Genomic DNA, 22,024 nt, shown 5'->3' with positions numbered 1-22,024 from the left:
ATTTGAAGGCTAGAGTAAAATTAGGACAGGGCAGAAACACAAGCTGTAGAAACCATAGGCAGAAAATATGAGTTAATGCTAAGAGGACAATGAGTATTAATTAGGAGATTAAACTGATCAATGATGAGTCAACATAGAGCATTTTTTTGTGGAATGTCGAGGGTCAGTCGAGACCGTGTCAGAGAGATTGTCATACAAGCAAATGCATGTTTTGCTGTCATGATAAAAAAGTAACAAAATACATTTTATCACAAAGACATGTGCATTAACTGATAAATGACACAAGGAAATACTATTTGGGTGGCTTTCTAGGAAACAGCTATTTCTAATCATTATTATGTGATGTTATACAAATAATTGCAAAAATATATATTTATATCTTTCTCAGTAAGAACACACGCATAAACACATACAGTATGCACATAAATCTGGCTTGGCCTCGACTACAGTAATAGCTGTAGATTCCATTGTGATCTTTCCATTTAAAAGGCATTGGTGCCACACAGCAGAATGCTGAGGAACTGCATCTTCCATATTCCTGAACACGCTTAAGCTTTGTTAGGGCCGGTAACAAAGGAGAGCTAACAATGATTTCAGAAATCCCAAGTCCTGCTCGGAGAGAGATAAGCTGCAAGCAGAGCTGCATCGCCGTGGGAAGTTTCAGCCTCACTTATCAATATTAATTGCAGGAGGTGACACATTTTTCCATTTGGCTGTACTGCCATAAGATATTTTATTTGCTTTTTCTGTTTCATTGATATAACATTTCTCTATATTCTAGGAATGAGCTTCCTGCTTTAAACATATTTGGGTAGTTTATTCTGGCTTTATGATTTTTTTTTGTATTCATTTCAAGATTGTTTCTTTCTACTGCTTTCTTTCTTTCTTTCTTTCTTTCTTTCTTTCTTTCTTTCTTTCTTTCTTTCTTTCTTTCTTTCTTTCTTTCTTTCTTTCTTTCTTTCTCAAAGATGTTGTATAGGTGAGTGGAGCAAGTTTATTGAGTTCATTTAACTAGACAAACTCAGATTGTTATGATATCATTAATTAAGAAAATGTCAACATGTTCCAGGATAAGGAAACAGGACAATACTAAATATATACACACATATTATTGGTAATGAGGGGTGCTGTCCGTAAGGGCTTATAAATGAGAGATTAAGTTTAAAACTGTATGGAGATTTTATGATGGGAATTTAGCTGAGTTGTCATTAAGTTTATGGCTGTTAATAAGGAGATAATGGACTTGAACATAGCTAGGATGAGCTAGATGTGATGTGAGAATGGCATTATGTTCATTATGAAAACTAAAGACTTTTCTAATGCAGTTAATATGACTGAAGAGTTTCATTCATTCAGGTCATGGTATATCTAGTATAGGTCATTTTAAAACAACTGGACTTGCTGAGTAAACATTGAAGACGTTTCACTTCCCATCCGAATGGAGTTAATAGTTTATATGTTTAGATGTAGACTACAGAAGAGATGAGTTTTAAAGGAATGTAGGGACTTGTCTGTCATTGTGTTTTTATGGATTCCATAGGTTCAATTGAGGTTCGACAAATGGCAATGTGCAGAAGCAGAAACAAGAAAAAATAGATGTATTTAAAGGCTGGGGTATTGGGAAAGGTCTGGAGATCTGATTGGTGATATAAGGTGCAACATTGTGGAAGAGGGGTTTACAGGTTAGAGTCAGGGGTTATGATATAAAAATTTAAAAGTAGTAGGGATGTATTGTATTCACTTTTTTAGGATTCAGCAGAATTCCAAACTTTCTGAACAGAATCCTGAACCCTAATTTGCATATGCAAAGTAGGGGAAGAAAGGGTTTAAATGAACTGCATGAGGGTAAAACTTATTTTCCTTGTTTGTTTGATGAAAAGTCATGATTTTACCAAATCTTAATCTTGCTGAAAAGGGCAGAATCCCAAAGCATTCTGAAATCGATGCATCACATAGGTAGCTAGTGTAAGGATTTGCAGAGAAGGCAGCAGAGGATGGTTGATGGGTGGCATACATGCAGTGACATTTGGGATCAATTATACAAAGTAGAAGTGAGTGAAAGGTATGCCAATAAGATGTTTTCTTAAAAAAAAAAGAAGACACTGTAAGAGTTGTCTGATAGAGGCGATCATGGACCCATCTAGGTCAAAAAGTTCACAATCAATTCTCTAAAAAAGTCTTATGCCAGATGCAGTTGGTACAATTGTTAGATTAGTTTTTTATCGCCTAAGTGTGGAAATTATGTATAAAACGCAATTGCTACAACAGGAATTGCAGTGCTCAACATGTAGGACATCATTTATAAGAATTCTTGAATTTAATTTCATTCTCAATTCAGATGCTTAAGTTTATAGTGAAAAAGTTGCAATAATAATGCAGAAGAAGGGGTTGACAGCTTTATTTATTTGTTATTTTTTTTTTTTTATCTGCCATTTTTATCATGTAGACATTGCTTACTTAAATATACTGTATATACCAAAAAATTGTGTAGACACTTTTTGTTCTGGCATTGAGGACTTTATGAGATTTCAAGTCAATTCAGAAGTGAAAGGACTTCAGTATTTGTATAATTGTTTCCCTTTGTGCGCATTGATGAAATAATATACTATATTTAGCTACCAGATATATGCTCAGCCTTGGATTTAGTACATAAAGGTTCTGGAGAATAAAAATATAGAGGGTCTACTTACCAATGAGTGTTAAAAGATGATATCAATGTGTGACAAAGGCAAAAGCTTAGCAATTATCCTGTAATAGTGATGGGAAAATCCAACTCGTTTTTGCTTTGCTGAAATGCATTGAAGTCTATGGAGAACAATTTTTTTTTTGGACTCACGACTATTTTTTTTACTGGAGTCTATGGGCGTCATTTTATTGGGCGTCATTTTCACTGCGAAACTTGGTGATGCATTCCACTCATCACTATTATTAAGGAGTAAAAAAGGAATTGCATAGGGTTATTGCAGTCATTGTGAAACGTTTCCAATCATCTAAATAAACAGAAACAATGTACAGGGAAGGAGAATGCATCTCTATTTACATTTACTACAAGGCCTACAGCTTAATCTGATCCTCAGTAAACTCAGATACCACACTTTATATTCTAGTGCCTTTTAAAAGGCACAATTTATCATGTATTAATATGTTTAAAAATGATGCTTACTCTGTATTTCCTTCATCATAATCCTGAACGTGAAACATTTCTTTTTGCTTATGTAATACTAAACATAGGGCACATTTTAAGAATTCTAAAATCTCTCTGTAATCTGCCAGTGGCATGCATCTTTGCTTCCATGCATTCTGTCACACATTCCCTCTATCCTATCACAGTGAAATAAATCCTATAATTGGCAGTTATGAACTTTAAAACGCCAGAACTGAACTGAACTAGCACCAGGGCTAGATTATCTGTCACCCACACAGAGAATTAATCTTGGGTTAGTAGAGGAAGTCATAAAGAATAGAATTCTGTTTAGAAAAGTGAGAAAGGAAAGAGAGGGAGGAAAGAAAGGTGTAAACAAGAACAGTCTTCTATCTGCGATATCGAAGACTTTTTATACTTTTACAGTGTTTAATTAAGACTCCATGCCAAAGGAACAGTGAGAATATGTTTTTTTTATTTTAAAAAATATGTCCCTTCCCTTTGATAGCTAGTAAAAGCAGTTTCTTATGGGTTCGTATACCCTTTAATATAGAAAAAGGTTTATGGAAAATTTGACCAGCCTTTACAAAATAGTTAATTTTATGAAACCCAAATATATTTAGTAGAATTACAGTATAAGTGCATAGAAAGTGAAAGATAAATCTTTTTTTTTGAAGATTGTGTTTGTTAATATTTAAAACATGTATTTATTTTAAATTTTTACCTACTATAAAACAGTGTCACATAAAAAGCCATGAAGACAATCATAGCATGAAAGGGCATTGATTGTGACCCTGGGAGTCTAACATCTTAAATGCATGCAGAAGGCTAAAATAAGGAACGTTGAACAAGGCACTAATAATGCCTTCAAAAGAGAATAATTTATCATGGAAAGAACCCTACAGTACATAATGTAATCTTTTGCTTATTTTATATGATTGACAATATACATATAAGGTTTTATTTGCTACCTGCTGTTAAATATAAAATAGAGGCCACTTAGTAGTCCTGACTATGTCATGGTATAGGCCTTTAATAAATTACTTTTATTTTTATATATAAAAGGAAACCCAACAGAATATGAAAGTAGCTGAGATAGAAATATTGAAAGGAAAGGTGAAAGGTAAGCTCCCACAAGGTCAAAGGTTTCCCTGCCATCCATCTGGGCTTTATTCCTCTATTTTTCCCCTTGAAACCCTGTTTTTTAATGGCCTGTTTCCTCAAACCCATATAAGCCTCATTGCACAGTAAGGGGCCCATTTACTTAGTTCGAGTGAAGGAATAGAGGAAAAAAAAACGTTGCATGTTTTTTTTGGCTACTTCGACCATCAAATGGGCTACTTCGACCTTCGACTCGAATGATTTGAACTAAAAATCGTTCGAATATTCGACCATTCGATAGTCGAAGTACTGTCTCTTTAAAAAAAATTCGACCCCCTAGTTCCTCACCTAAAACCTACTGAAGTCAATGTTAGCCTATGGGAAAGTCCCCATAGGCTTTCTAAGCTTTTTTGGGTCGAAGAAAAACCATGCAATCGATGGATTAAAATCCTTCATTTGAACGAATTGCGGTAAATCCTTCGACGTCGATATTCAAAGGATTTCCATTCGGCAGTCGAATATCGAGGGTTAATTAACCCTCGATATTCGGCCATAAGTAAATTTGCCCCTAAATGTCAGATAAAACTGCATTATTTACATTATTACTCCATATAATTATATTATTACTTCATATAAAATTAGTAATCGCAAGGCACAACTGGTTTTGTGGGTATATCTTTCTCAAAAGCATGTTGACAAATCAACTGACTTGTGGATGTATAAGCAGTTAATGGATAGTAAATAATAATAAATAAAAAAATATACAAAGAATAAAAAAAGAACAAGCAGAATAATAACCAATCAGTCAAACAGAATATAAGAGGAAATAGAGAAATATTTAAAAATGTGCCATAATTTAAAAGGTTTGATGGTAAATCCTCTGCAATTCATCTGGGCTATGTTCCTATATACTCCTTCCTTTAAAACCTGCCTTACCATTTTACCCCTATCCTCAATTCTCCTCTAATTTCCACCGCTCTCATGGATGGATTTATTATTTTTTGGGGAGATTGTGATAATTCACAGCAAAAAAAAGTGTTTTTTTTTTTTTTTGTGAATCATTTAATTCAAGTTAAAGCAGTCAAGGTTCCATAGAAGTCAATTGGAGCTGTGCTGATCCCATTGGACCTTTTTTTTTAACCATTGAGACTTAAAAGTTTTTCGATATTTTTTTGCTAGTCTGAAAAACTTGAATTTCTAGAAGTTTTAACGATACAGGTATGGGATCTTTAATCCGGAAACCCATTATCCAGAAAGCTCTGAATTATGGGAAGGCGAATTCCCACAGACTCTATGATAATTAAATAATCCACATTTTTAGAAGTATTTCCTTTTTCTCTGTAATACATTGTACTTGATATAATTAATCCTTATTGGAAGCAAAACCAGGTTATTGGTTTTATTTAAAGTTTATATGATTTTCTAGTAGACTTAAGGTATGAAGAATCCAAAACACTGTATCCAAAAGAAACAAATATATAAAAAGTAGAAAAATGTATTTCGTGCCTATTGGGGCACTTACTCATATTCTATGAGTAAGTGCCCCAATAGGCACGAAACGCGTTAGGTCTTATGTCCTAATAAATGTTTCTACTTTTTATATATTTGTTTCTTTATTATTGGAGGTCCTCACGTTCTTTTTGGATACAGTGTTTTGGACTTTGCACATTGGGACTGAGGTGAACTGTGAGTGAATCCTCCGTTACTAACTTAATAAGAATTTTGTATTTTTGACTTAGTAATTACTTTTTGAGTGGTACTATTTACATTTTCTTTAATGTGGCAGTAGCACAAACTCTGTCTTTATAGTTAAGGTATGAAGATCCAAATTACAGAAAGATCCTAGGTCCCATAACTCTATTATTATTATTATTATTATTGTAATTAGTAATTTTTTTCTCCATTTGTATTTGTAATATCTTCATGGCATTTGTGGTTTTTGAGAAATAGAGTTCAATCATGATTTCAAAAAGCTCTAATAACATTAAATTCAACCTTTATTAAATGGGCCTCTAACATTAATTTTTCCTTTCTGAACTGTAAACTCTTGGATTCTCTCTCAACAATTCTTACATAGTAAAAAACAAATTCTCAGCCTGGGATTCATAGCAGGTGTGACTTGTTTGCAACAGCAAAAAAACATTGTTAGGCTGAGGAAGCTCATTAACTATTTATTGAATACCTCAAAAACTATCATAAAAAATTAATAAGGGATATCGGTGAAACAGGCTTAATAAATACCCACAACAGTAGGCATGTGTGACAGATGTTAAGGATTAATAACAAATTAAATAGCAGAGGAGACTCATAGGACCTATTTGTCTTTATTTTCTGTCAGATCCTTTTGTTCTTGTATTTTTTATCATATATAGAAGATTGCACATGCTTTCACCTTTTTTGCCACCTAGGGACTTGTAATATGTTAAGCTTCACATTTTAAAAACTGTGCTCTGTAATTGTTCCACAGCAATACTTTATATAGGACACAATTTCATCTAGGGAACACTATGCTCACTTACTTGTTTTCAACCATCATTCAAGTTACCATACTGTAAAAGGATTACTTAATTACAGATAAATAATTACACAATGTTATATATTTTAAAATATAAATGTAATTTCATTTAAAGCATTTTCACATATGTGCATAAGTCAAAATCACTACAAAATCAGGTTTTTTTTCCTGCCAGATACAGTTATATTTGTAGAATAAAAGAGAAAAAAATCAGTTAGATGGTTCCTTATACAAAGCTAAGCATAAAGGTCTGTGCCTCAGCGAAACCTGATAATAACAATGAGCATCAACATAGAGGTTTAATGTAATTAGTGATGATGGTCTTGTGAACTGGAGCCTTAGTAGGGTTACTAAAGATGATCTATAATTTAAGATGCCTGAAAATGTTGTGTATGTGGTTTAAAATCTATGCAGACCGGGCTTAAGCATATTAATGGTTGGTGGTTGTGTTCCTGTTCCAAAACCCCAAACTTAGAATGTTCAATCTTCAGGGTCTAATTGTACAGTATTTGATCTCCAGTTGCAGATGGATAGGTTTGATAATTTAAAGTCAGAAAACCTCTAAAAGCCGGAATTAATTAAAAAGGTTCAATAAGATCAGTGCAACTTCCATTGACTTCTATAGGACCTTTACAACTTTTACTTGGTGAATGTTTTTGTAGTTTTTACTCTTAATACATTTTACATTTTTGAGACATTTAGAAAAATAAGAAATTTGAATGTTTGTAAATAGGCCCCTTAGTATGTTATAGAATGACTATATCTAAGCAACTTTACTATTGTCTTTAATCTTTTTTTCTTTCTTTTTTTTCTTTTTTAATAGTTTTTGAATTATGTGCCTTCACTTCTGGAGATTTCTCACTGACCCCAGCTAAAAACAATTGCTCTGTAAGGCTACACATTTATTGTTATTGCTACTTTTTATTACTCATCTTTCTACTCAGGCCTCTCTTATTCATATTCCAGTCTCTCATTCATATCAGTGCATGGTTGCTAGGGCAGTTTAGGTGGCAAGATTTTTAATTTTATTTTAAAACCTGATTGTGGAAAAAGCATTTTTCATGTTTTTATTTCTTGGCACATGTGGCGTTTTCCCCATTCTTCCAATACATCATAGAAATTAAAATATAGTAATAAAATAGTTGCAGATGGATAGGTTTGATAATTTAAAGTCAGAAAGCCTCTAAAAGCCTGAATTAATTAAAAAGGTTCAATAAAATCAGTGCAACTCCCATTGACTTCTATAGGACCTTTACAACTTTTACTTGGTGAATGTTTTTTATGGTTTTTACACTTAAAACATTTTACATTTTTGAGACATATATAAAAATAAGAAATTTGAATGTTTGTAAATAGGCCCCTTAGTATGTTATAGAATGACTATGTCTAAGCAACTTTACTATTGGCCTTAATCTTTTCTTTTCAAATAGTTTTTGAATTATTTGCTTCACTTCAGATTTCTCACTGACAATTGCTCTGTAAGGCTACACATTTATTGTTATTGCTACTTTTTATTACTCATCTTTCTACTCAGGCCTCTCCTATTCATATTCCAGTCTCTCATTCATATCAGTGCATGGTTGCTAGGGCAGTTTAGGTTTCAAGGTTATCAATTTTATTTTAAAACCTGATTGTGGAAAAAGCAATTTTCATGTTTTTATTTCTTGGCACATGTGGCTTTTTCCCCATTATTCCAATACATCATAGAAATTAAAATATGAATGGGCTAAGCACAATTCACATTCTTTTCCCCTTGTTAAACTCAAAGACTGTGGACATGGTCTTTTTTCATGCATGGTTATTTTCTGTTTCTTAGGTTTCTGTAAAATATTAATTTGAATTCAAGGTGCATTATTACATGAATTTGCATATACACTTTACTCTGAAAGTAAATACATTTTAATAATTAAACAAACATGAAATGTAAAACTATATTCTAATGCAAATTATTAAGGATGTAGAGCCAAAAAAGTCACAAAAACAAATTGTTCCTTTGCTAATGGCATTAACAACAGAGTGATACCTAAAAGAGAGAGCGAGAGTCTAATGATGGAAGCATCCAGATAAAACGGAACTTTATACTTTCACTCTGTTACGTGGCTTTAATATGCCTTCAGTGAACAATTTATTATAGCCTTTACTGCAGGTGAATTTATTGCATTACAGTTAAAGATTCAATGACATTACTGCAAATGCTTCTGCCTGTGTTTGCCTGGTAACACACTGTTTAACTGTCAGACTGTAGATGGTATTTGGACATGAGAGCGATTTCAGTACAGTTAAATCTTAATCAAACAAAAGCCTTTCATGAGCCTCCTATCTCGCACATCTTGATCTAATCAGAAAGTAAGGGGGAGATTGCTAAATATCAAACTGGGGAATGCAGAGAAATTCCCATTAGTTTGATATTTTTTTTTTCAAAGCTATTTACATGTTTCTGAATGTCAGGAAAGTGTTTAAAGGGGAACTATACCCACACGAATATCATAATGTAAAACTGCTCTTTAGGGCAGTTCTGAAATCAAATTAGAAGATGAATAGCAGAGCACTTGAAATTAAAAAGAAACATTAACAAAAAATGCAACCAAACGGCATATTTAGCTGCAGGCTGGTAAGAAAGAGTCAGAAAAGGAGAGCTAATAATAATAATAAAATAATCATAGCAATTAAATAATTAAGATCAATCAAAAAGTTGCTAAGGGGATCATTTACTAACAATCTGATTTCTATTTTTTCCATGAATCTGTAAAAAATCATGGTTTTCTCATTATTTTAAAAAGCTCAAAAAAATTGAGATTTATGAAGTGTAAAATCACGAAAACCTTGAATACAAAACTTCGCCAGGTGAAAGTTGTCAAGGTCCTCAGGACTTGGTTTGTGGAGAAGCCACCAAGGCCTAGGGTGACAGGTTTTTAGGGGGCGGCATTCTGACCGACCACACCCATAGTTGTTGAAAAACACTGGGGATTCGCAGGAGATACAATAATTTTTGAAATTTCCAAATACCCATTGCTCCAGTCCCAATTATGAAAATTTGCACAAATACAGGGGAGGAAACGGGCGACGAACGGCACTGGGAATAGGGGCACCCGCTATGAAAATCCAGCCCTGAAGGTCCTATAGATGTCAGTGGGAGTTGTGCTGATCTTTTTGGGCCGCTAAATGAATTCAGACTTTTCTTTCACTAGGAATTGTTGAGGTTGTCAAGGTATTTGGATTTTTTAGCGCAGAGTTCAGTATAATTTTGCGTTCGTACTTTTTTCATTTTGATTTTATAATAAGTGTGAGTTTAGTCGTGGTCTTAAAAAATTAGACTGTTGATAAATAGACCTCTAAGACTTGGCCTATGTAAAACATACTAAAGGTTGAAGGGGCAGTTTATGCCTAAATACACCTTTGCTGTATTGAATACAAGATCTATATGACTTGTATCCTGTATGTTCTTTTCATATAAAAAAAAACAGATAAGGAGCTCTAAATAAAGAAACACCTTCCTTCCCCAAGCCTTTGAGGTATAGAGCTCATTATACAGAGGGCTTCTTAATGGACTGTTAATAATTTGTATCATCTGCTCTTCTGCTCAATAAAACAGGAAGCAGCAGGAAGTGCTAATGTGAAACTGGTTTCTTGTTTTCTGGTTCTTGTTTAGTGTAAAAAAAATAAAAATGTTTTAATCTATCAGCTATGTTCAGCACAAGCCCTATATATTGAACTTGTGTTGTAATAGGATGTATACTTTGTCATTAATGTAAAGGTAAACTTTCCATTTAAAAATTCTGCTCCCCTATGATTCCTATTGGACGTACATTCAACTAAAGAACCCTGTTAAATTGTGTGCCAATATCCCTGTGGTTACGAATCAGCTTATATAACATACACAGCTAAATACATCTCCAGTGCAGTTTACTGTACATTTAGAGAACAATCAAACTGGAGAGAAAAATAATGTTTTTCCACAAATATTTCTTACGTGTCCCCCACAGGACTTCAATAATCTCCCAATGCTTCCACCAGATCAATACTTGTACAGACTATAGAAAAGCACTCAACAGACTCAAACACATTAAATAAACAACTATGTGTGAAGAAACACAAGATCGTGGTTGTTTAAAATCTCATTTAAAATTTACTGTAAAATTCTCTTTTTTGGTTCATAATCTTATGTGTTTGTACTGGAGATTTAGGGGCTAAGCTATTCATTTTCATGTGCTCCTTTTGCGTGTGTACTTTTCAATACTGCATTTTTTTAGCAACTACAATTTTTTTAATAAAAACATTTTGCCACTTAAATGCTGTTGATTTTTTTTTTCAAATATTTTTTGAAATGCTATTGCAACTCCCCAACGGTTTGAAATTTTTGCTGTGATGTATGCAAATCCTGACAAAATGTGAATCAGAAATAAAAACTTTGGATCGCTCGAATCAAAGGCATAACCCTCCGAAAAAAAGTTGAACATCATGCATTCTGGTAACATCTTCAAATGGTTCAAGGGACCTCTGCCATTGACTCCTACATGACCTCAACATGTTTTAGATGGTGTATTTTTGGATTTGAGCTATTGCCAGGGTCGTGGTATAATACATCTCGAAATATTCACCTTTTTTTAAAAAAAAACTTGAAAAATGGGAGTTTTTCTTTAAACCGAAAATGTTGGTTTTTGCCAAAAAAATACAAATCGACAAGGAAAACACAATTCAAACCTTAATAAATCTGCCCCAAAATGTCTCCTTTTAATAAAAAAATGAGCAGAATGTATGCTCAGCAGAAGTTCTACTTATTTTGCTAATGTTAGAAAAATAAATGTGTTTCTAGCTGGGTACTACATGGAATATCTGTATCATAAATTCAACTGAACATTTTAAATCTTTGTCAAATAGTTTTTTTGCAGTTACCTAAGCTGAAACTCCATTATTTCTTTTTCATCATTAAGCCGACTCGATATTACTTTCATCTACTCATCTTTGTTCTTAAACAAAGATGAATCTTTCTCCTTCTCCCAGACCTTCATTACTTCTAATAGTTTAGGCATAATCAAATTAAGCTGCTCCAAATAGGATTTCTTGATATGCTCTGTAAGTTTTAATGAGAAGAATGTTTATTGAGTTTCCTATTTATGACTAAATTCCATGCAGAAAATATGGAAGTCTTGGAGCACCCGTATAGAAAACAATAGACAAAGTAGAACCTTAGAACCACACGATTCTCTGGATGTAAAACACCATATGTTTGTTTATCTGTTCAAAAACAATTTGTTTTTTGAAATCTTCAGCATGTTCATTTTACATCTGTGATTGGAATAGATATTCTACAATATATTATCTTAAACAATACTGGCTTTAATTTTAATATTTTAGTAAACAATACCTAAGAGAAGACAAGGCACTTAAGAGTTGAGTTAATCAACTGCTGAACACATAAGTATTGGGGGCAGATTTTTCAAGGGACGAATTTCGAAGTAAAAAATACTTCGAAATTCGACCACCGAATTAAAATAGTTTAAATTCAAATATCGAATTCAAACTTTTTTCATCGAATTTGGGTATTCTGCGATCAAAGTAAAATCATTTGATCAAACGATTAAATTCTTCTAATCGAACGGTTTTATTGTACGATAGAACGATTTTACTTCGACTTCAAAAAACTTAGAACAATGCTGTAGAAGGTCCCCATAGGATAACATAGCACTTTGGCAGGTTTAATTTGGCGAAGTATTGAAGTCAAAGTTTTTTTTAAAGAGACAGTACTTCGATTATCGAATATTCGAATATTTGAACTATTTTACTTCGAATCGAATTCGAAGTAAATTCAAAGTCGTAGTATCCAAATTCGATGGTCGAAGTATCCAAAAAATTACTTTGAATTTCAAATTTTTTTACTTCGAAAATTCCCTTGAATTCACTTCGACCCTTGATAAATCTGCCCCTTAGACTTAGTACACAGGCAACCAAGATTTTTCATGAATTGCAATGATTTTGATGGACTTTGATTACTGAACGGATTCTCTCGCAAAGCAATGCGATATCAATATGTGTGCTGTAAAAGTGCATTTTAAAAAATTAATGAGAAATGAAAAAATGTAATGCAAAGAAAGTGCAGGGTAGAGTTCCTATCCTAATTGTATTTATGCGTTCCATATAATGATGTGAATAATTGAGCAATGTCAATAATAGAACATGCAAACACATTTATGAAAGCAGTATGGTATTCAAAGTGCAATATTTCACACAGTTTGCTGCTGCTTAAAGACACAATTTTTTACGCAATTAGCATAGGATTATATGGCCGTAAATCTGATGCACCTATTAATGCAACTCACTGTGGGAACCCTGGATTACTGTCATGTCCATGGTGGTAATAACTTCTCTATTATTGACAGAGTTGCTGATGATTCTGAATGCACTTTATGGCACTTGATGCAGTGCAGCTATATTGAAGGAGTTGTCCAGTATAAAACTAAAAACTGGGTAAATAGGCTGTGCAAGATAAAAAATGTTTCCAATATAGTTAGTTAGCTAAAAATGTAATGTATAAAGGCTGGAATAACTGGAGGGCAGATTTATCAAAGGTCAAGGTGAATTTTTAAATTCCAAAAATTCAAATTTCAATCAATTTTTTGTGTACTTCGACTAAAGAATAGTCCAAATTCAATTCAAACTTGAAAAAAAAAATCTAAAATGTTAATATCGAAATTTAGCATGTACTGTCACTTTAAAAATTCAACTTCAACCATTCGCCATCTAAAACCTGCCACATTGCTGTTTTAGCCTATGGGGGACCTCCTTGTGGAGTCAATTGGTAGAAATTTTTGATTCAAATTCGATCGAATGCATTTGCCCAAATACTGACATATTCGATTGAAAACGGACCTATTCGGCCAAAAAACACCTTTGACTTAATTTCGGCTGGTCTTTTTGAATTCAAATTTCGAAGTTTTTCAAATTCTGAATTCGACCTTGATAAATATGCCCCTGAATGTTTAACATAATAGCCAGAACATTACTTTCTGCTTTGCTGCTTTCTTGGTTACCAGGTAATAACCAATCAGTGCCACATGGGTCAAAACTGCTGCCTTTGAATCTGAGCTAAATGGTAATAATCAATTACAAACTTACAGAACAGTTATGTCCCATTTGGGGCCCCGTTATAGTCACTGACTAACTCAGAGTTAGGGAGCTGAAAAGCAGGAAGTAGTGTTCTGGCTATTATGTTACACATCCACTCACTCCAGCCTTTATACATTACATTTTTGCCTAACTAAATATATTAGATACATTTTTATTTTGCACAGCCTATTTATTTACCCAGTTTTATGTTTTACACTGAACTGTTCTTTAAAGTTCAAGGAGCTTGTTTGGATGCAATTGCCTTTAATGAATGACATCATTAAGCACAATATACTGTATGCATTCATTTCATTTTAGCTCAACAGCACATTTACATTATCGAAGAGATTCTGTCGTGATTTTTATGGTTTACTTTTTATTTCGAAATTACACTGTATCCAGTGCAAATAATTCACTCTGCTACTTAAAATTGTATTCTTGAACCAACAAATGTATTTTTTTTTTAAGTTGTAATGTTGATGTGAAGGCAGCCATCTTTTTGCATTGTTCCCATGGCCGGTCTTATCAAGTATGGGGCTTTATTTGGACCATTTTGGTGGACCCCCTAGACTGTTACTCACTGACACAACATGGGCTCTAGTACCTGCATCTTTCTCCTGCTTCTCTAGCCCTGCCTTTTCACCTCTTTCCCTTGTTCCACTGGCCCCATCAGCACTTTATGGCACAATCCGTCATCCAAGTATTTCATGGAACATTGTGGCCCTCATAAATTGCAGGACACACAAAGTGACAGCCCTCTGCAACAAGAGTTAAAGAAAAAAAGAAAGCATGATGTCTATTCTGCTTTTCTTGTTTGCTGTAGCCACAGCAAATAATATATTGAGTGTTTTCTGGCACTATAGCCATGATATACAGTGAAACACAGTGTCTACTAGAAAGCGAAATCCATTATACTCTGAGCACAGTAACTACTAGGTAAGCACAATTTTGTTAGAGCCTAAAAAAACATAGTTATACTACTGCAACTGGTATTGTTCCGTGATGGGTGAATTTGTCCCATTTCGCTTTCCCCTGAAATTCACGAAGCAACCCAGGGCACAGGTCCTCAATCATATGCATTATAGATAAACATAAATAAAATGCGCAAGTGCAAAATGTCACTAAATTACTTTTTTATTATCTGCTTTTCTGATATTCCTTCTATTTTCTGATGTTTTGTCTCCTGCTTTCCTTTACTATCCCTTCGTCTTTGTGTGTGCTGATTTTAACAGACATTCGTTTGTCCATACCCCACTCTTGCCATTGGATCATCCACCTTTCCTTACTTCACTGGTTTTCCTTATATTTTCTCTTTCAATCTCTCTAGTTTTTCCAGTCTCCATAACATTCTCTCATATCCCACTTCTACACTCTTTTCTCTGCCCTTTTTCATCCTCCATATCAAACCAGATTGTCCTATTCCCCATGTTTCTTCTTTTTTTACTCCTACTCAAAACAGTTTTTCCCTTATCTTGTTCTTTGTATCCATATTTGTCATTCTTTGGCTTCTTCTCTTACTCATATTACAGTACTAGTGATGGGTGAATAAATTCGTCCGGCGAGAATTCACAGTGAATCTCCTGAGAAAATTTGAATTTTGGACACGGGTCCGAAAAATCGATTGCATCAAAATTGGCGCACATCAACACTATTCGGATGCCCATTAACTTTAATGTCGGCGTCAAAATTGATGCAAGTGACTTTCTGGACGTGCGTCCAAAATTTACACGGGCATCAATTTTCGAGTTTCACAAATTTTTCACCTTTTCGAGTTTCACAAATTTTTCACCGTTTAGCAGGAAATTCACAAGTTTTCTGGCCAAACTGGAGAAATTTGCACATCACTATACAGTACTAACTTTATATTTCCCAATTTAATTTTTACTTATTTTTCCTTTAATTTACTCTTTAAAGTAAAGAATCTTTCTGTTCTTTTACAATAATTTCCCCCACTTTTACCTGCTTTTCTTTCCTCCTTCATAGCTATCCTGTCCCTTTGGTTATGATCTTTTATGCAGGAAAGGGAAAAAAAAGCAGCTGCTGCAGGAGAAGGAGCAATCGCAACAACAACTTGCAGGTCCTGTGCTCTTCTCTCAAAGGAGAAACAAACCCCTTATTAAAAAAAACCCTACCCCCCTACCCCACATAGACCCCCCCTCCTCCCTTATCCCTCGGTGCAGATTCAAGGATCAGAATTCATGGCAGCCATCTTTCCGGGTCTTTGTGTCTTCTTCCGGGGCTTCCAGAATTTCTGTCAATTTCAGCACATGCGGGAAATTGCTCCAATTATTTATCTTTTTTCTTCTGACTCTTTCCAGTTTTCAAAAGGGGGTCACTGACCCCATCTAAAAAACAAATGCTCAGTTACACATTTCTATTACTCATCTTTCTATTCACTCCCTGTCCTATTCATATTCCAGTCTCTTATGTAAATCAGTGCATGGTTTCAAGGATAAGTTGGACCCTAGCAATCAGATTGCTGAGATTTCAAACTGGAGAGCTGCTGAATTAAAAGCCAAAAAACTCAAACACCACACAAAATAAAACATGAAAACCAATTGCAAATTGTCTCAGAATATCACTCTCTACATCATACTAACAGTTAACTCGAAGGTGAACAGCCCCTTTAATTCGAGGTTAATATTAGTAATCTAAAATCGACAGTATGATAAATGTGAATTAAAGTTGATCCCCCTTTTCCATAAAAGAAATGTAATTCCATATTCTTATGTTCTTCTTTTAAGTCAAGGAAGGAGTAACTTATTTTTTGTCCATTTCATACTTATACATGTGCACGTTTGTCTTTGGTTTATACTGTAGGTAGAAGAACCCATTCCACTGAGACAATTGCACTATGGCTTTTCATAATAAAGAAAGAGATGAAATGTATGTATAAATTAAACAAAAAAATTCCACATTCAAAGAATATCAGTCAAGGCAGTATTTCAAGTGAAGGATGCCATCAAATATGAGATAATAAGACCATTTCTATAATAAATTTATCAAAGCAGAATCTGAAATCAAGGGACCAAAGCTCATGGTTTGATTTTGTGTTTAAAAGAATCCTTGAATTTGATGTGTGACTCTCACAAGGGACTCGAAATTGAAACACCAGCTGATGGCCAGTTTGTAATGTCACAGTGAAAGCATATGGATAGTCTAATAAGGTCATGTTACAGAGCATCCCCCCCAGCCATTTTCTACCCACATTTGCTTGGAAGATATGTCGCCCGCGTTTTTTATAAGTGAGTTTCAGCGACAAGTTGTTGTCATCATCCCATAGAGAAAAATGTAAATCATCAGCCACTAAGCACACACTGCTATTTGAAAAGCCAGTATTCTCAAAACGCACAGAGCTCCTTTTTGGAGCGATCAGAAATAAAAGTACTGAAAATCTGTACCAGCAAATCACACAAGGAGATTAGTAGCCACAATCGTTTTTCAATGTTGTCGTACGCCGGCATGCCGTCAGCATGTAAAAACGATGATCGTAATTTTACGGTGGCATATTGTGAGTACGTAAGGATACATAACGTAGTTTCTATGGCATCAAGTCATTAGCATGTATTTTCTAGGGCGCCCATTCCCACCACATGCTCTTTCATCATTTGTCTATGGAGAATCGCAGAGAACACAATGTGACACTACTCCTGCGATAATACGCTGAGGAAAAATGCCTTTTTTTAAAGCATTTCTTTCATACATACAGGCTCATTGATCTGGTTGAAGAACGACCAGCTCTGTACAGGACTGATTTAAGGGCATATCACAATAAACAAATTAGGAAGCAACTGTGGGATGAGGTGGCAGTTCCGCTTATTGAAGGTTGGGAATCTACAGTCTGTGTGTGGGGGGTTGACTTACTTACACACAGGTGTGGTGGGTTCTTAACAGTCATTTTTATTAAAAAAAGTAGTCTCGTAAATTTAGTACACATTGTAACAATATTTATTTTGTCTCCAGCCCCGTCATAAGCACACACTTTTACAGCCAAAGTAATGCAGCTGAGATGGAGGCACATCAGAGATTGTTTTCGTTGGGAAATCTTTGCCCAGAGGACTACTACACCCAGGAGCCTCACCATCAAAAATAATAAAATATATTTATGCAGAGAGACTGAAATTTCTACTTGCTACCTGATTTTTCTAAGAGACAGTAAGTGTGAATAATCCAGTTTGATAATTTCATTATTTTTACGGTACAGTATTGATTTACCACAAAGATAAGTATTCTTTTAATTTCCAGCGGTGCCATGTAGTGATGGGCGAATTCAACGTAAAATTTGCGAATTACCCGCAAAATTTTCAAAACTGTGAAAAATGTGCAAAACGCATTGAAGTCAATGGGTGTCAATTATTTTGACCCGCGTCAATTTCAACGCCCACGACAATTGTTATATGTGTGCCTATTTTGGCCAAATGCATTAAAGTCAATGGGCGTCCAAATAACTTTGATGCGCAACAATGTGTATGCGCGTGACTATTCTGACTCGTGCCGGCAAATTTTTGCAGCAGTTTGCAAATTTATTCGCTGGTGGTGAAATTTGCCGCAGATTCAAGCCTGGACAATTTATTTGCCCATCACTAGTGCCATGTATAATGTAGTTGTTCAAAACAATCCTCCATTTGTTTTGGTTGAGGGGCATGGATGGGGGGGATATGAGAGTATAGCCAACACCTGGAGTCACACTGCAGCCCTCATATTGATGTAATGAAACACAACAGCTCAGAGGAATATCTCAGGGAATACCAAAATGTATGTATTATTTTTATGGAAACGATTCCTTATTTTAATGTTATATTTTTGTTTTGCATTACAACTTCTGGCAATCTTGACAATGAGGAGCAGGATGGAGATATAGCCATAGAAAATCCACATGTTGAAACTTCTTCATCTGAGAGTTTACCAACTACTGGCACTGTCACTCCACCTCTGCAAATCTCTCAGGCTGAAGACACCCCCAAATCATCCACCCAGTGTGCCTGTTGTGCAACCATCATTGTGCATCGCCAGTATTTCATAGGCTCCCACATCGATGATAGAAAATAAATTTTTTGCATCAACAACAGCCAGAAGAACAACTGAAAAGTAATTTTTGTAATTAAAGCACTTGTGAGGCCACCCCCAGATGAAAATGCATGGATTGATATTGCAGAAGACTTATACAAAACAATAAAAAATCCTAATGTTTTGGGTGCCTTGGATGGAAAACACATTCAAGTTACAATAACTTTCAAAAGTGGCTCAAAGTCTTTGCAGCTCAGACCATATAAGCAGACAAGTTTCTCTTACAATTTAGTCTATAGTGGTTTGACTGATAAAGAATTGGAAATACAAGAAAGAAACAACTGTCCAGCTGCTAAAAACCTGAAAGAAAAACAAAACAAAAGGATTACTTCTTTAATTAAAAATATCACTATGATAGATTGGACCTATATTATTGCAAACTGCCCACATATATACCTATGACATAGCTTTAAATCCCATACACCAGACACAAACATACATATACCCACATATATACCTATATGCCCATACCAGTCACATAAATACATATGCCCATATATGTTACAAAGATAAAGGCCTATTACGTAACAAGCAATAAAGCATACAAACCTAAGGGGCACATTTACTAGGGGTCGAAGTGAATTGGAAGCGAATTTTCAAATTCAAAAACTTCGAATTTCGAAGTAATTATGGGTACTTCGACCATCGAATAGGCCAAAATCGATTCGAATTGAAAAAACGTTGAATATTCGACCATTCAAAAATCGAAGTACTGTCTCTTTAAAAAACTTCGACTTCGACACTTCACCACCTTAAACCTGCCGAATTGCTATGTTAGCCTATGGGGACCTTCTAGAACCTATAGCCAGTTTGGCTAAGTTTTTAGAAGTCAAAGTTTTTTTTTTTGAAAATTGTTCGAACGATTTGAATTAGATTGAAAACGGCTAAATTCACTAAAAAAAACCCCTTCAACTATCGAATTTCTATAATTCGATGGTCGAATTTTGAAGTTTAACCACTTCGAAATTCGACCCTTAGTAAATGTGCCCCTAGGGGGCCCATTTACTTAGCTTGAGTGAAGGAATGAATAAAAAAAACGTTGAATTTCGAATGTTTTTTTTTGGCTACTTCGACCATCGAATGGGCTACTTCGACCTTAGACCACGACTTCGACTTCGAATCGAATGATTCGAACTAAAAATCGTTCGACTATTCGACCATTCGATATTCGAAGTACTGTCTCTTTAAAAAAAAACTTCGACCCCCTAGTTCGCCACCTTAAACCTACCGAAGTCAATGTTAGCCTATGGGGAAGGTCCCCATAGGCTTTCTAAGTATTTTTTGGTTGAAGAAAAATCCTTTGAATAGAAGGATTTAATCGTTCGATTGACTGATTTTTCTTCGATCGAACGAATAACGCTAAATCCTTCGACTTCGATATTCGAAGTCGAAGGATTTAACTTCAACAGTCGAATATCGAGGGTTAATTAACCCTCGATATTCAACCTTAAGTAAATTTCCCCTAAGTGTTAGGCACAGTTGATCCTCTGGTGAAATTGGATCCCTCATCAAGGTGTGGGCACGACAAAGGCTTGGCTTTAAAATGGTCAGCAGTTCATCAAAGCTTGATATAGACATTCTGAAAAACCTTTGGATTTTTGCTGGATAGCTGCACAGTTAACAGTATAATACCTGAAACTGTCCATTTAACCACTGATTTGTGATGAAATGTACCCAATATTTTCTAGTAGCAGCTCTTTCATGTCTTTCGTTCTGTAGCAAATAATGATAGAGGTATATAAGAACAAATAAAACAGCCAAATTCCTATTTGCCATATTGCCACCACAAGGACAAGACGCTAAGACAAGACGCCGAGACAAGACGCCGTATTTTCTGCTTCCCATGTGGGCAGAGAAAGCACTGAGATGCATATATATTCGCTTGCAAAAAGACAATAGACAAATCTTCCCGTGAGTCACTACCCTTACAGTTAGTTTTAACTGTAATTCTCTAACAATTTGATTTTCACAAATTGTATTTTTTCTCAAAAAATGTGCGGGGATTTTGTTCTCTAAAACTATACAAATTCTAGATTTATTAAGTGGCACATTTATCAAAGGTCGAATTTCGAAATCATGTGAGTTTATTAAAAAATTGTCCTAAACTCCAATAAACTCGAAATTCGACCAATTGAAATTTATTAAAAAAATCTAATTTTTAAAACTTTTCTTTTGTATTTGTCTGTAAAAACTCAAATTTTTTGATGTTATATAGATATAGACATTAGTATTTTTTTTTTTTGGATCGTTCGGTACTTTTTATATTTGGATCTTTTAATAACTTTTATGCCATTCTTGGTTTTAACTGTGGTTTTAAAAAGCTCTAATACTACTAAAATTTTACCTTTAATAAATGAGTGTCTAGGAGTTGTTTAATTTGGGCATAGTTGTTGTTGGTCTCTATAGTGTATATAACTTTCTGCAAGCCACAAAGGCAGACAGGATTTTGCAGGCATTGTAGGTTTCAGTCAGATTGTGTTAGAGCCAATCAGCTGCTAATTTTAGGGACGGTATCTGATAGACATGCTTAATTTTGTACGTTAGTAAGACAGTAAGGCTTGTGGATAACTATGTGTATCCCTGGCTTTGTTGTTTGGTAAATACAGGCTGCTTACAATCTAGACTTTCTACATAGAGAGTAAATGAGAAACTCATATACCACTTGCTTCAAGAAATTAGTGGTAAGGTAAGTGGGTGAAATGTGAATTGTGAAGTAATGGTTAATGTATAATTGGCCACTAGGTGTTTGGCCACAGTTGAACTGTGAAGTGTGAGACTGTTGGTAGTTAAAAGTGAATAAAGAAAATGGAACAGGAAATGTGTAGCCAGTTTGGCAGTGATAGAGCTAGGGACAGCAGTCTGTGTCTGGGAAAGGTGAGGAGAAAACACTGCAAGTCACTGCAATAAAGTTGAACTGTTTATGAGAAAGTCTTCCATACCTTGTGATTCAAGGTTACAAGCACATTCAGAAGTGGGCACATTCAGAACAGGCAATTCTGAACTGAATTCAATTTCCTTCATAATGTAAAAAAGTCTTACACGAGAGCCCCCATTCCTAAATAGTGACGCTTAAGGGATGCAGGGCTAAAATGTCT

General features: G+C 34.7%; 1 long non-coding RNA gene across 1 annotated transcript; it reads left to right on the top strand.

The window, feature by feature from the left end:
• The first annotated feature begins 543 nt into the window (after positions 1 to 543).
• Positions 544 to 19,554, top strand: LOC121396000. The gene is made up of 3 exons (XR_005962752.1): positions 544 to 692; positions 17,826 to 18,017; positions 18,705 to 19,554. It is a non-coding gene; the product is annotated as an uncharacterized LOC121396000 (long non-coding RNA).
• The last annotated feature ends 2,470 nt before the right edge of the window (positions 19,555 to 22,024 follow it).

The sequence above is a fragment of the Xenopus laevis genome, chromosome 1L, assembly GCF_017654675.1.
Source record: "Xenopus laevis strain J_2021 chromosome 1L, Xenopus_laevis_v10.1, whole genome shotgun sequence".
In the NCBI taxonomy this organism is placed as follows: Eukaryota; Metazoa; Chordata; class Amphibia; order Anura; family Pipidae; genus Xenopus; species Xenopus laevis.
The sequence above is the reverse complement of the archived record's forward strand: the minus strand, read 5'-3'. Positions and strand labels throughout refer to the sequence as shown.